Genomic DNA, 16,503 nt, shown 5'->3' with positions numbered 1-16,503 from the left:
TTGTATATCAAGGAATTGATAGGCACTCAAGAATGTGTGCATCGGCCGGGTTTAATCGTCCGACGCGCAATATGCGTTCAACTTATCGGTGTTCATGTGTCCTGCAGTTCACATTGTGACGCGCATTTAGCTGCGGTCTTCATCGATCCATGAGCCGAGTGATCCCCTGCCTAGGGTTTTATAGTAAGGTTCCCAATGTAACACAATCCCGGTGGTACGTCCAAAGACTAACTTTCTGACTAAGTTGTCTTTATTACCCAATAGTCCCAGGCCTTGTGACTTGTGGCTCATGTCTACGCCCATGGCCACCATTCGCTAAGATAGTTTTGAAGTCACTTTGAAGGCCCAGGAACAACTCTCTTAGCACATCGGTTAACCTGGCGCCGCAGTCAACTCATGTGCTTGGATCGATCGAGCTATTGAGTATTGGGCCTGCATACTCGCTCATCCGTATCCTTTGCGTACCGCCCCATGGCCCTTGTATGTCTGCACCACAGTTCCTGTTCGTTCCGTGCCTATGGCCGGATACGTATTGCACATCGGTATACCTGTCGCTACTCAGGCAACTCGTGTGCGTGGATTGGATCGAGAACATGGTGTGTGCCCCATGTTATAATTGATAGTCCATATCCACTTTATAGGTTAAAGTCATAAGTTGTGATTGCACAACCATTCTTCATAAGAGTTTAATCACTCTTCAACTAACTTTCGTTCTGGTGTCTTGGTATCAAATCGCGTAAGACACAAGATTCTACTGGCCAAATAGAATCTAGCACATTGGTTAACCTGGCGCCGCAGTCAACTCATGTGCTTGGATCGGATCGAGCTATTGAGTATTGGGCCTGCATACTCGCTCATCCGTATCCTTTGCGTACCGCCCCATGGCCCCGTCCTTAGAGTTAATGACTAGTAGGCTTAACTCTTTGTATGTCTGCACCACAGTTCCCGTTCGTTCCGTGCCGTGGCCGGATACGTATTGCACATCGGTATACCTGTCGCTACTCAGGCAACTCGTGTGCGTGGATTGGATCGAGCTCATGGGGTGTGTAGAGATTCCATGTTATAATTGCAAGTCCATATCCACTTTATAGGTTAAAGTCATAAGTTGTGATTGCACAACCATACTTCATAAGAGTTTAATAACTCTTCAACTAACTTTCGTTCTGGTGTCTTGGTATCAAATCGCATAAGACACAAGATTCTACTGGCCAAATAGAATCTAGCACATTGGTTAACCTGGCGCCGCAGTCAACTCATGTGCTTGGATCGGATCGAGCTATTGAGTATTGGGCCTGCATACTCGCTCATCCGTATCCTTTGCGTACCGCCCCATGGCCCCGTCCTTAGAGTTAATGACTAATAGGCTTAACTCTTTGTATGTCTGCACCACAGTTCCCGTTCGTTCCGTGCCGTGGCCGGATACGTATTGCACAACAGTAGATACCATCACCTGACGTATCTAACACACCACTATTGTAACTCGTCGTCGAAGGACCTTTCAAGTGCCTGATGGCCAGGGGAGCTCTTACACGGCACGGAGACACAGTGATGCTCGCCCATCACAGTGTACAACGATCGAGTTTGCTTAAGTGTCTGGGTACCTACACACCAGACACAATGCAATGGCCCACGGATCCACACAAGGCACATCACATGCAGAAAGCTTCACCAGATTATGACACATACCACACTCTTGTAACTCGTCGTCGAAGGGGCGTTCAAAGTGCCTTACGGCTAGGGGAGATCTAGCACGGCACGGAGACACAGTGATGGTTGCCCATCAAAGTGTACAACGATCGAGTTTGCTTTCCGCGCAAGCGTTCTAAGTGTCTGGGTACCTACACACCAGACACAATGCAATGGCCACGGATCCACACAAGGCACATCACATGCAGAAAGCTTCACCAGATTCTGACACATACCACACTCTTGTAACTCGTCGTCGAAGGGGCGTTCAAAGTGCCTTACGGCTAGGGGGGATCTAGCACGGCACGGAGACACAGTGATGGTCACCCATCAAAGTGTACAAACGATCGAGTTTGCTTTCCGCGCAAGCGTTCTAAGTGTCTGGGTATCTAAGCACCAGACACAATGCAATGGCCACGGATCCACACAAGGCACATCACATGCAGAAAGCTTCACCAGATTCTGACACATACCACACACATGCAACTCGTCGTCGAAGGGGCGTTCAAGTGCCTTACGGCTAGGGGAGATCTAGCTCGGCACGGGGACACAGTGATGGTCACCCATCAAAGTGTACAACGAACGAGTTGGCTTTCAACAAATTCTGACACATAGCAAGCGAGCGACCGAGCTACACCGAAGGCAGCCCATGGTTGGTCACTCGCGGACGATCATCAGTAATGATCCTTCCGCAGGTTCACCTACGGAAACCTTGTTACGACTTTTACTTCCTCTAAATCATCAAGTTCGGTCAACTTCAGCCATGCCAGCTGCAGCTCACGAAGGAACCGCGGAAGGTAAGCCTCCAGAAACCTCACTAAATAATCCATCGGTAGTAGCGACGGGCGGTGTGTACAAAGGGGCAGGGACGTAATCAGCACTAGCTAATGACTAGTGCTTACTAGAAATTCCAGGTTCATGGGGACCGTTGCAGTCCCCAATCCCGACTAGATGGGCATTTTAGTGATTTCCCGTTCCTCTCGGAATGGGGGCGCCTATTGGCGAGAACACGCTGCGACCCACATTGTAGCACGCGTGCAGCCCAGAACATCTAAGGGCATCACGGACCTGTTATCGCTCATTCTCAGCTTGCTAAACACAAGTTGTCCCGCTAAGCAGGGCAAACGTAGCCGACGACCGCCCGTGAAGGGCGCCGCCCGGCTGTAACGTCAGGTGCGCCCGGAGGCGCACTGCTGACAGCGTTCTAGTTAGCATGTTTGAGTCACGTTCGTTATCGGAATTAACCAGACAAATCATTCCACGAACTAAGAACGGCCATGCACCACTACCCTTAAATTTGAGAAAGAGCTATCAATCTGTCTTACCTCGATAAGTTTGGACCTGGTAAATTTTCCCGTGTTGAGTCAAATTAAGCCGCAAGCTCCACTTCTTGTGGTGCCCTTCCGTCAATTCCTTTAAGTTTCAACTTTGCAACCATACTTCCCCCGGAACCCGATTTTGGTTTCCCGGAAGCGACTGAGAGCACCGAATAGGGGTAGCGTCTCCCAATTGCTAATTGGCATCGTTTACGGTTAGAACTAGGGCGGTATCTAATCGCCTTCGATCCTCTAACTTTCGTTCTTGATTAAAGAAAGCATCCATGGCAAACGCTTTCGCTTCAGTTGGTCCTACGACGGTCTACGAATTTCACCTCTCGCGCCGTAATACCAATGCCCCCAACTACTTCTGTTAATCATTACCTCTAGGTTTCTGACAAACCAACGAAATCGTATAAACCGAGGTCATATTCCATTATTCCATGCAAGATTATTCTCGGCCAACGCCAACCCCACGGGGGGGCCGGACGCTTTGTCTTAGCCTGCTTTGAGCACTCTAATTTGTTCAAGGTAAATGTGAGTATCTTGAGCACCATGAGGAGCCCGTGCCGGAGTTAACCGGTAGCACGGTACTCGTTCACAGAGTAACGCCCAAGTACACCATTGTGAGTCGCAGCCGTGAGCGCGCGCACGAACGGCCCCGGCGTGTAACCGGGCGCCCCGTGGCGGTCACGTGTCTGGACGGGCAATCAACTTCGAACGTTTTAACCGCAACAACTTTAATATACGCTAGTGGAGCTGGAATTACCGCGGCTGCTGGCACCAGACTTGCCCTCCACTTGATCCTTGTTGAAGGATTTATACTCAACTCATTCCAATTATGGACCATCGTTAGAGAGGTCCATATTGTTATTTCTCGTCACTACCTCCCCGTACTGGGATTGGGTAATTTACGCGCCTGCTGCCTTCCTTGGATGTGGTAGCCATTTCTCAGGCTCCCTCTCCGGAATCGAACCCTGATTCCCCGTTACCCGTCGCAACCATGGTAGTCCTCTACACTACCATCAATAGTTGATAGGGCAGACATTTGAAAGATCTGTCGTCAGTCGACAAGCGACCATACGATCTGCGTCCTTATCCAGACTTCAACTCAAGCCGCCCGGAGGCGATTGGTTTAACTAATAAGTGCACCAGTTCAGCTACCCGCGAGGGCAACAGTCCCGGCATGTTGCATGTATTAGCTCTGGATTTTCCACAGTTATCCAAGTAACTAGTGGTAGGATGATCTTGTGAATTATAGCTGTTATACTGAGCCTTATGCGGTTTCACATTCATTTATGTTTGTACTTAGACATGCATGGCTTAACCTTTGAGACAAGCGTATATTACTGGTAGGATCAACCAGAATTCGTTCCACTACAGACACACACTCGCTTAGTGGGAAATAAATTTCCACACAACTCTCTCTCTCTAGAACCATATGGAATGGCTCTTTGGTGTTGGGTAAGGCACCAATTTGTTGGGGTGTAACGGTCACCACCAACTTTAAGTTTGTTAGGGCACAACGGAAACCACTAACTAAACTTTAGGAAACTAAATTTCCTCACACATTATCTCTCACCATATTAGCACTAGGTGCTATCCACGATTGTACAACGTTTCAACTCTTGAATCGACCGTAGGGCCGCGGAATTGCTTCCGGGCCCCTATTCTCGCTATTAATTGTTCATCTCTTTCAATACATCGAGTTCGTTCCATTGGGTAGTTCGCATGGCGAACGTTTTGATGCAGCCCCCTGGGGGACCACGGCACTTTACACCGGGTATGGTGTATGCGCAACCTACAGATAACAATAAACCCCTTATGCGTGTGTAAACCGATGTTGGGCTGCTCAACATCTTTCATGGTTACATCACTTGCACCAGAACCCACGGTGCCGATTTGGTAATATGTTGTACATTTACTCTCAAGATGTACGCTTCGGCCCCTTATTCAGGGGCTCAAGCTATTACCAGCAAGAACAATCCTCATCCAGACTTGAACTCGAAACACCCGCAGGCGAACGGTTTAACTAATAAGTGCACCAGTCTTGAATCCATGCGTCGGTGGAAACAATGCCGGCGTGTTGCATGTATTAGCTCTGAACTTAGCGAGTGATTGCCTTGCAGCTGTCATACTGAGCGTAGAGCGTGATTATCGCTCACTTGAACCATGTTGAATGGCTCTTTGGTGTAGGGTAAGGCACCAATTTGTTGGGGCGTAACGGTCACCACCAACTTAAGACTTGCTTATAGGTATTTCAACGTTTTCAACTCTTAAATCGACCGTGTTTCATTATCATCTCTTCTTCTTATTAAATGCATAGAGTTCGTTCCATTGGGTAGTTCGCGTGGCGAACGGTTTGATGCAGCCCCCCGGGGGGGACCACGGCACTTTACACCGGGCATGGTGTATGCGCAACCTACAGATCACCAATATATTTGTGATCGATAATGCACACTTCTTACACGACTGACCAGTCGACAGCGCTGCCTTCCTATTATGCGTGTGTAAACCGATGTTGGGCTGCTCAACATCTTTCACGGTTACATCACTTGCACCCGAACCCATGGTGCCGATTTGGTAATATGTTGTACATGGTCTCAAGATGTACGCTTCGACCCCTTATTCAGGGGCTCAAGCTATTACCAGCAAGATCAATCCTCATCCAGACTTGAACTCGAAACACCCGGAGGCGAACGGTTTAACTAATAAGTGCACCAGTCTTGAATCCATGCGTCGGTGGAAACAATGCCGGCATGTTGCATGTATTAGCTCTGAACATAGCGAGTGATTGCCTTGTAGCTGTCGAACTGAGCGTAGAATGTGATTATCGCTCACTTGAAAGGGTCAAGCCCTTTCGAGTCGTCCGGTTTTTACGCCAGACGACTCGGTTCACCATCTTTCGGGAAGGGACCGTCTCGGTCGCAAGCTGCTCCGGTCCCCAAACAACCTGCGACAAATGATAGGAAATGCCGACATCAATACGTGTTCAGTTTGGTTTATCGCTCATAGGTCTTTTTGACCATCGATCCCTGATTATAACTCTCAATTAAACAGTCAGGAGAGTAAGGCATGCCCATCGATATCTCATCGACAGGCGATACCGCAAGAACGGCCAACGACACATCAGGTGATCGATTATTGCTACGACTTTTGCTTAATCGTTTCCACTCCTTAGAGAAAGAAACCCCCGGGGACCGTCTCGGTCGCAAGCTGCTCCGGTCCCTAAACAACCTGCGACAAATGATAGGAAATGCCGACATCAATATGTGTTCAGTTTGGTTTATCGCTCATTGGTCTGTTTGACCATCGATCCCTGATTAAACTCTCAGTAATCCAGTCGGGAGAGTAAGGCATGCCCATCGATATCTCATCGACAGGCGATACCGCTTGAACGGCCAACGACACATCAGAGGATCGTATCTTGCTACAACTTTTGCTTAATCGTTTCTTCTCCTTGGAGAAAGAAACCCCCGGGGACCGTCTCGGCCGCAAGCTGCTCCGGTCCCTAAACAACCTGCGGCATCAAATGATAGGAAAAGCCGACATCAATACGTGTTCAGTTTGGTTTATCGCTCATTGGTCTTGTTTGACCATCGATCCCTGATTAATACTCTCAATTAGAAGGTCGGTAGAGTAAGGCATGCCCATCGATATCTCATCGACAGGCGATACCGCATGAACGGCCAACGACACATCAGAGGATCGTATCTTGCTACAACTCTTGCTTAATAGTTTCCACTCCTTGGAGAAAGAAACCCCCGGGGACCGTCTCGGCCGCAAGTTGCTCCGGTCCCTAAACAACCTGCGGCATCAAATGATAGGAAAAGCCGACATCAATACGTGTTCAGTTTGGTTTATCGCTCATAGGTCTGTTTGACCATCGATCCTAGAATTCAACTTTCGAGTAAGGCATGCCCGTCGATATCTCATCGATAGGCGATACCGGTAGAACGGCCAACGACACACATCTAGGATCGCATTTACTCTTCCTTGGATGGATAACCAATACCCTAGGACCGTTTCATCGCGAGCTGCTCCGGTCCTCAAACAACTCGCGAACCACCGATAGGATGATATTAGGAATGGCCGACTTTCATCCTTTAACTCTCAGTTCTGCTTACCAAAACATAGGTACTTGGACCTTAAAGACCACTATATGTTCCCCGATCGGGGGCAATCGGAACGTCTATCCATCATCAACATCGTTTCACTCATTCCGAACCACCAAATTGGACAGACAGTACCATATTCACCAACCGATTGCTTCAACTTCGCAAACTGTATGGTAAGTTCTACTAATTTCACATCTTACCATCGACTAATAGTGCATAAATCCACTTGGAAATCACTTTTCCTTGGTCCTCGGACCTTCTACGACAACGTCCAACAAATATCCGAAGTCGTTTCCCAACTTAGACCAAGCATTTCGTATCTTTACTTCTAATCGATTTTTTCTCTCATAATTGACGATCAAAATCTAAAAACCACATTTTGAGCCAGAAGCAGTCGTCCGATCGTCCTGGGGGTAGTCTCAATCGATTTAGAAGGGCCCAATTCATAAAGATACGTACTCAGTCAAATTCATGCTTCTGGCTCACCTACCCCCTATATAGAAAACGAAAGCGTACAGGCGTGGAAAACGTGCCATTTTTCTCCATCACGGACTTTTTTTTTCTCGTTGCACCGACTCTAGTAAAAAAGTGAAATTTTTTACTAGTTACCAACTTTTGCAAATTATCATCGGATATCACTTTTCATGGTCTATAGTAAGTTCTTATCACGTTTTAGTAGTTTTTGAAAAAAAAATTTTTTTGAACTTTTCAAAATTTTTCAAAACAAAGTTTTTGTAGGCGGTTTTGTGTATGGAGGGTTACTAGTCTCGGGGTCACTGTTTGACCAAAAAACCACTATATATCATTCGAAAGGTAATTTCAAGGGCTACAAAAAATTGTTCTACGGCACCCCCCTCCGACGTCTAGTATTCGAGTTATTGGCCAAAAACCATCACTTGAGCGATTTTTCGTTCAGGGTACCCGACTCTAGTAAAAAAGTGAAATTTTTCTCGATTGACCAAGTGTTGCAAATGACCATCGGATTTCACTTTTTATGGTCTATAGTGAGTTCTGATCACGATTTGGTACTTTTTGAAAAAATTTTTTTGACGCACTTTTCAAAATTTTGCAAAACCAAAACTTTTTAGGCGGTTTTGTGTATGGAGGGTTACTAGTCTCGGGGTCACTGTTTGACCAAAAAACCACTATATATCATTCGAAAGGTAATTTCAAGGGCTACAAAAAATTGTTCTACGGCACCCCCCTCCGACGTCTAGTATTCGAGTTATTGGCCAAAAACCGCAACTATAGCGGTTTTTCGTACAGGGTACCCGACTCTAGTAAAATGATGCGATTTTTACTAGTCTAGGAACTTTTTGGTCAAAAAATCAAGTATATGTCATTCGATAGATAATTTCAAGGGCTACCAAAAATTGTTCCACGACACCCCCCTGCGACGTCTAGTATTCGAGTTATTAGCCAAAAACCGCAACTTAAGCGGTTTTTCGTCCAGGGTACCCGACTCTAGTAAAATGATGCGATTTTTACTAGTCTAGGGAACTTTTTGGCCAAAAATCAAGTATATGTCATTCGATAGATAATTTCAAGGGCTACCAAAAATTGTTCCACGACACCCCCCTCCGACGTCTAGTATTAGAGTTATTAGCCAAAAACCGCAACTATAGCGGTTTTTCGTCCAGGGTACCCGACTCTAGTAAAATGATGCGATTTTTACTAGTCTAGGGAACTTTTTGGCCAAAAATCAAGTATATGTCATTCGATAGATAATTTCAAGGGCTACCAAAAATTGTTCCACGACACCCCCCTGCGACGTCTAGTATTCGAGTTATTAGCCAAAAACCGCAATTATAGCGGTTTTTCGTCCAGGGTACCCGACTCTAGTAAAATGATGCGATTTTTACTAGTCTAGGGAACTTTTTGGCCAAAAATCAAGTATATGTCATTCGATAGATAATTTCAAGGGCTACCAAAAATTGTTCCATGACACCCCCCTGCGACGTCTAGTATTCGAGTTATGGGCCAAAAACCATTCATACTTGAGCATTTTGCTCATTTTGCCTGTACGGGTACCGGGGACTAGTAAAATCAGGCCAATTTTACTAGAGTAGGGGTCCTTTTTGGTCAAAAAAACAACTTTTGCTCGTTCGATAGGGAATCGATAGGGCAACAAAAAATCGTTCTACGACCCCCCCTTCCGATGTCTAGTATTCGAGTTATGGGCCAAAAACAGTTTATAGCTAATTTTTCACTCGATTTTTCACCAAGTATCGCACATTACTCCGGTTCTATACATTGGATCGTCAATCTTTAAGATTTTATGGGTAGTTCCAACTGTTTGCTACATTTCATCCATACATCACCAACCGATTCAATGTCTGTGCTAGAAGTTATTAGAGGAATAAAAAAATTTACCCTTGGCTTTGGACCGTACAATTTTACCCATTTTTGGCCCATATTTGCCCCATAGCTCCGCCGGTATCCAAGATATGGCCACACTTTGTTCTGGCCATGGGTAGATGGCACTTGTGGCTAGATTTCTTCCATGCACCACTAATCGCTACCATGTCTGTGGCCGGAGCTATTCACGAAAGCGCCTCGCGCACTTGGTCGGATTTTTGGTCCAACTTGCACCATTTTTGGCCCATATTTGCCCCATAGCTCCGCCGGTATCCAAGATATGGCCACACTTTCTTCTGGCCATGGGTAGATGGCACTTGTGGCTAGATTTCTTCCATGCACCACTAATCGCTGCCATGTCTCTGGCCGGAGCTATTCGACGAACAACCATCGCATTTACCTAGGTACTTTTTCGGATTTTTGGTCCAACTTGCACCATTTTTGGCCCATATTTGCCCCATAGCTCCGCCGGTATCCAAGATATGGCCACACTTTCTTCTGGCCATGGGTAGATGGCACTTGTGGCTAGATTTCTTCCATGCACCACTAATCGCTACCATGTCTGTGGCCGGAGCTATTCACGAAAGCGCCTCGCGCACTTGGTCGGATTTTTGGTCCAACTTGCACCATTTTTGGCCCATATTTGCCCCATAGCTCCGCCGGTATCCAAGATATGGCCACACTTTCTTCTGGCCATGGGTAGATGGCACTTGTGGCTAGATTTCTTCCATGCACCACTAATCGCTACCATGTCTGTGGCCGGAGCTATTCACGAAAGCGCCTCGCGCACTTGGTCGGATTTTTGGTCCACCTGGCACCATTGTTGGCCCGTATTTGCCCCATAGCTCCGCCGGTATCCAAGATATGGCCACACTTTGTTCTGGCCATGGGTAGATGGCACTTGTGGCTAGATTTCTTCCATGCACCACTAATCGCTACCATGTCTCTGGCCGGAGCTATTCGACGAACAACCATCGCATTTACCTAGGTACTTTTTCGGATTTTTGGTCCAACTTGCACCATTTTTGGCCCATATTTGCCCCATAGCTCCGCCGGTATCCAAGATATGGCCACACTTTCTTCTGGCCATGGCTAGATGGCACTTGTGGCTAGATTTCTTCCATGCACCACTAATCGCTACCATGTCTGTGGCCGGAGCTATTCACGAAAGCGCCTCGCGCACTTGGTCGGATTTTTGGTCCAACTTGCACCATTTTTGGCCCATATTTGCCCCATAGCTCCGCCGGTATCCAAGATATGGCCACACTTTCTTCTGGCCATGGGTAGATGGCACTTGTGGCTAGATTTCTTCCATGCACCACTAATCGCTACCATGTCTGTGGCCGGAGCTATTCACGAAAGCGCCTCGCGCACTTGGTCGGATTTTTGGTCCAACTTGCACCATTTTTGGCCCATATTTGCCCCATAGCTCCGCCGGTATCCAAGATATGGCCACACTTTCTTCTGGCCATGGCTAGATGGCACTTGTGGCTAGATTTCTTCCATGCACCACTAATCGCTACCATGTCTGTGGCCGGAGCTATTCGACGAACAACCATCGCATTCACCTTCTCGTTGCACTTCTTCGGGAATTTGGTGCAACCAAGTTTTCACTATAACTTGGTCATTTTCCGTCCATCGGACATGCGGTTTTGGGTGTCGATACTTGACACCGCCCGCTACAATATGTTCCTCCACGACCATGTGGTCCGATGCTTCCAACAGGAGCTATTCGAGGATTACCGATTTTTCACCATTAAAAATGCTCAATTTTGCACCAACTTTTGCCTATAACTCAGGCTGTATCGATCGGATCTTCAATCTTGAAAAAGTTTTGGATAGGTGGCACCAAATGCTACATTTCGTTCTTCCACGTCAACTTTGTCCGATGTCTAGCAAAAAAGTTATTCGCGAACCAAGTCCAGAACCCATGCAATGGCTGCCCTCATTGCATACATCACGGCGGTTAACTCTCGTTACTCTATACCGTGGACTTGGTACTTTTTCAGGCATTCGTTGCTACTTCTCGGTTCATGATATTCGTTTACGGTCTTCACTAGGGCATTTGGTGCTCCTTATCGGTTCATGATATTCGTTTACGGTCTTCACTAGGGCATTTGGTGCTCCTTATCGGTTCATGATATTCGTTTACGGTCTTCACTAGGGCATTTGGTGCTCCTTCTCGGTTCATGATATTCGTTTACGGTCTTCACTAGGGCATTTGGTACTGGGCTTCCCACTTTCTACTGATCGATCCATACTCACTTGCGTGCACCTAGCCTAGGAAGGTTTCCTTGGGCTTCCCATCTTTCTACTGATCGATCCATACTCACTTGCGTGCACCTAGCCTAGGAAGGTTTCCTATGGCTTCCCATCTTTCTACTGATCGATCCATACTCACTTGCGTGCACCTAGCCTAGGAAGGTTTCCTTGGGCTTCCCATCTTTCTACTGATCGATCCATACTCACTTGCGTGCACCTAGCCTAGGAAGGTTTCCTATGGCTTCCCATCTTTCTACTGATCGATCCATACTCACTTGCGTGCACCTAGCCTAGGAAGGTTTCCTATGGCTTCCCATCTTTCTACTGATCGATCCATACTCACTTGCGTGCACCTAGCCTAGGAAGGTTTCCTTGGGCTTCCCATCTTTCTACTGATCGATCCATACTCACTTGCGTGCACCTAGCCTAGGAAGGTTTCCTTGGGCTTCCCATCTTTCTACTGATCGATCCATACTCACTTGCGTGCACCTAGCCTAGGAAGGTTTCCTTGGGCTTCCCACTTTCTACTGATCGATCCATACTCACTTGCGTGCACCTAGCCTAGGAAGGTTTCCTTGGGCTTCCCATCTTTCTACTGATCGATCCATACTCACTTGCGTGCACCTAGCCTAGGAAGGTTTCCCTTTGGTACCGACTTCCATCTACGCACTCGATATAACCTAGGTACTTGGTACCGATGATGGTTAACACTCAAGCATTTCTTGCAACCTTGGGCCATGGTACCAATTTTCACTTCTTAGGTACGTTTATGGGCCCGCATTAATCCAATATCGCTCCGATGGCCTTTCGCATTATTTCATCCGATAGCCCTTGCCAAAAGCTACCAAAAGTTCCTCCACGGCCATGTGCTCCGACGCTTAGTTTAGGAAATATTCGAAAAAATTCAAAATAGGAAGCATTTTCTTATTGGAAAATCACCTTAAATCGATGGCCATTTTTTGGGCAAAAACTTTAACGTCTTCCCGACTTTGCGGGAATTGCGAATTTTAGGCACCCAGAGAAAATCTTTTACTTTAAGGGGGCGGCCGCGAAGTTGCCCAAAGTCTCGGACACAAAAATTCTCAAGTTCCCCACTCTAGTAAAGCGCCCTATGAGTATCTCCTGGCCCGCGAGCTCTGCGAGCGGGCCAGCTTCGGCGATTTTTGCCTTTTCGCCTAGGCGGTTCTTCTACGAAATTGGTCCACAGCTTTTGCTCAGAAAGCTAGCATTTGTTGCAACAGTTAGGTGCTTGGTACCACATTTTGGTATCCATTTGGGCATTTGTGGCAACTACTCGGTACTTTGGCCCACATTTCGCTCTACTCGGGCTTCTATGGTGGTACTTGTCGGTACTTCTGGCCAACTTAGGCCAATTGGGTGCAACTTGTGGGTACTCTGTGGGTACTTTAGGGCGTATTGTGTCTTTCGGGTGAACCTTCGCTATACTTCATGGGTACTGATGGCCAACTTAGGAACATTCAGTGCAACCTTTGGGCCTAAGGAAATTTGTCCAACTCTTTGGACTTAGAAAATTTTCTGGACTTAGAAAATTTTCTGGACTTGTAAAAATTTTCAAATGTTCAATTTGGCCCACATTTCGCTCTACTCGGGCCTCTATGGTGCTACTTGGCGGTACTTTTGGCCAACTTAGGCCAATTGGGTGCTCTTTGTGGGTACTCTATCGGTACTTTTGGCCAACTTAGGCCAATGGGGTGCTATATGTGGGTGCTCTATCGGTACTTTTGGCCATGTTAGGCCCATTCGGTGCTATTTGTGGGTACTCTATCGGTACTTTTGGCCATGTTAGGCCCATTCGGTGCTATTTGTGGGTACTCTATCAGTACTTTTGGCCAACTTAGGCCAACTCAGTGCTACTTGTGGGTACTCTATCGGTACTTTTGGCCAACATAGGCCAATTGGGTGCTACTTGTGGGTGCTCTATCGGTACTTTTGGCCAACTTAGGCCAACTGGGTGCTATTTGTGGGTACTCTATCGGTACTTTTGGCCAACATAGGCCAATTGGGTGCTACTTTTGGGTGCTCTATCGGTACTTTTGGCCAACTTAGGCCAACTGGGTGCTATTTGTGGGTACTCTATCGGTACTTTTGGCCAACTTAGGCCAACTCAGTGCTTCTTGTGGGTACCTTATCGGTACTTTTGGCCAACTTAGGCCCATTCGGTGCTATTTGTGGGTACTCTATCGGTACTTTTGGCCAACTTAGGCCAACTCAGTGCTACTTGTGGGTACTCTATCGGTACTTTTGGCCAACTTAGGCCAATTGGGTGCTCTTTGTGGGTGCTCTATCGGTACTTTGGGACATATTATGTCCTTCGGGTGAACCTTCTCGATACCTCATGGGTACTTGTGGCCAACTTAGGAAAATTCAGTGCAACCTATGGGCCTTTGGAAATTGTTCCAACACTTTGGACTTAGAAAATTTTCTGGACTTAGAAAATTTTTTGGACTTAGAAAAATTTTCAACTTCTGTATCTTCTTCATCATGTTCCATTTTGTGGGACTTAGAAAATTTTCTGGACTTAGAAAATTTTTTGGACTTAGGAAATTTTTCAACACTTGTAAAATTTTTGTTCCTTCTTTGAAGAAGAATACTTTCCACTATTAGCTTCTTTCTCTTTTTCTTCTTAGTTGTCTTCTTATTTTCGGTCCGAGAGCGCCGACACTTGTAAAATTATCTAAGTCCGAAGACTTTTGGAATGAACCAAAAGTCAACGAACACAATACATCAACCCTATCAACATCAAGTGGCAACCCGAAGGAAGCGCAGCGGCCAGCCCATGTACAACGCGAAGTTGTAGCATGCAACCAACCAACCGCTAACCTCCAACGGCACTCAATGTATTCGTTACACATGGGCGCACCTGCACCACACTGTCGTGACCATCCAACGAGCCGTCGGTTCGGTCGTGTGTTACAAGCACCCCATCACATAGGCATAGAGTCACCACACAGTGTTCTTCAACACTCTCGTCACATGGTGCAAGTCACGGTACGCACCACCAATGTGCACTGGTTGGCCAATTCCAGCACACACGGGGCGCGCACGCGCAAGCACTAACCACCAAGCATGGGTCGCCTGAGAGGATCGATGCGAACGCATCTCTACAACTTGAAGCTCCCAGCCTGTAGTCCCGTCGTTTGCGGGCGGTCGTAGGTGTCGAAACTAGTGATATCCACAGTCGGCAAGCTCGTCCACCGGTGTTCCCAACATGTATGGTACTAACACGTGCAGCGCGAACCCGCCCTTTGCGGCCTAGTAGTAAGCGGGGATGAGACGCCAGTGTGCCAATGGACAGCACGGACGGTTCTCGGAGGGTTGTTAGGCCCGCTAGCTTACGACCACCTAATGGGTATAAGAAGCGCTATCAGCTCGGATTGGATACGACCTTAGAGGCGTTCAGGCATAATCCAGCGGACGTAGCGTCATACCATAGTCCGTTCGAACTAGTATTGAGCCAGTGGTCCGTACCTGTGGTTCCTCTCGTACTGCACAGGAATTCCGTTAAGATAGCGACAAACAATGCACACCAGTAGGGTAAAACTAACCTGTCTCACGACGGTCTAAACCCAGCTCACGTTCCCTTGAAAGGGTGAACAATCCTACGCTTGGTAAATTTTGCTTTACAATGATAGGAAGAGCCGACATCGAAGGATCAAAAAGCCACGTCGCTATGAACGCTTGGCGGCCACAAGCCAGTTATCCCTGTAGTCTGAGCGAAACCTCCGAAGTGAACGGACGTGTTTTTGGAGCGCTCCCGTGTGAATTTGCAAAAAGTGCGTTTAAAGCAAATTAGTTCGAGATTTGCCCACAGGTGGCGCTGGTGTTGTTCGGAAGAGTATTCCCCAGCCCCCCCCACTCGAACCATATCGATACGAGCGTTTTTGAGGAAAACGTGAAATATTTCACGAAATATTTCATGAAATATTTCAACCTTGAAATATTTCAAAAGAGGACAAAATTTCCTTTCCGGGGAGCCGTCGGACGTCCGGATCGGACAAGTGGTTCCGGAGCTATAGAGGATTGAAAAAGTTTGATAAGTAGTTCGATAACTGTTATCGAACTCCAACACCGAGTTATCAAACTTTCGGACAAATCCTTTAAAGTGGGATATCTCGGTAACCCCTCGGGCTAGAGGGACGTCCGGGGTATCGGTGGATAGGTCTCGGAGTGGAGCACCGGATCGTCACCCCCCCGCCCCTCCCATATCCACCCCCTCCCCCTCAGGAGGGAAAAACCAGTGTTTTCTAGTGTCCGGTTGGTATTGCCCTCTAAAAGTGCGCGAATCGGTTAAAAAATATTGCAGAACATTAAGTGAGATTATCCCGATTCGATGAAGTGGTCTGCCGTTTCTGTGCGTTAAAAAACAACGGAGATATTAGCACCCAAAGTTGCAGGTTTTTCGCGTTTCCGGTTTCGGTTCCGGCCATACAATTTGTATGGGATTTTCTGAAAATCAGTTTTTTGTGAATAACTTCGTCAATTCTCAATGGATTTTCAAAAATAAAACATCAAAAGACGCGTATTGAAAAGACGCATCCAACGGTGTTAAGTTTGTGCGTGTGTGTGTATGCCACCGGAAGTGGTGACCAGAAAACAGGTGTTTTTCAGTGTCCGGTTGGTATTGCCCTTCAAAAGTGCGCGAATCGATTTAAAAATACTGTAGAACGTTAAATGAGAACGTCCCGATTCGTTGAAGTGGTCTGCCGTTCCTGTGCGTTAAAAAACAACGGAGATATTAGCGC

The 16,503-nt window shown here is 47.0% G+C and overlaps 1 non-coding gene across 1 annotated transcript; it reads right to left on the bottom strand.

Annotated features, from left to right (window-relative positions):
* Window positions 1-20: 20 nt before the first annotated feature.
* LOC125772916 (5.8S ribosomal RNA) lies at window positions 21-178 on the bottom strand. The gene has a single exon (XR_007419747.1). It is a non-coding gene; the product is annotated as a 5.8S ribosomal RNA (ribosomal RNA).
* Between the last annotated feature and the right edge of the window lie 16,325 nt (window positions 179-16,503).

This window comes from Anopheles funestus (genome assembly GCF_943734845.2).
Source record: "Anopheles funestus chromosome X unlocalized genomic scaffold, idAnoFuneDA-416_04 X_unloc_143, whole genome shotgun sequence".
NCBI lineage: Eukaryota > Metazoa > Arthropoda > Insecta > Diptera > Culicidae > Anopheles > Anopheles funestus.
This window is presented reverse-complemented; position numbering and strand designations above follow the sequence as displayed.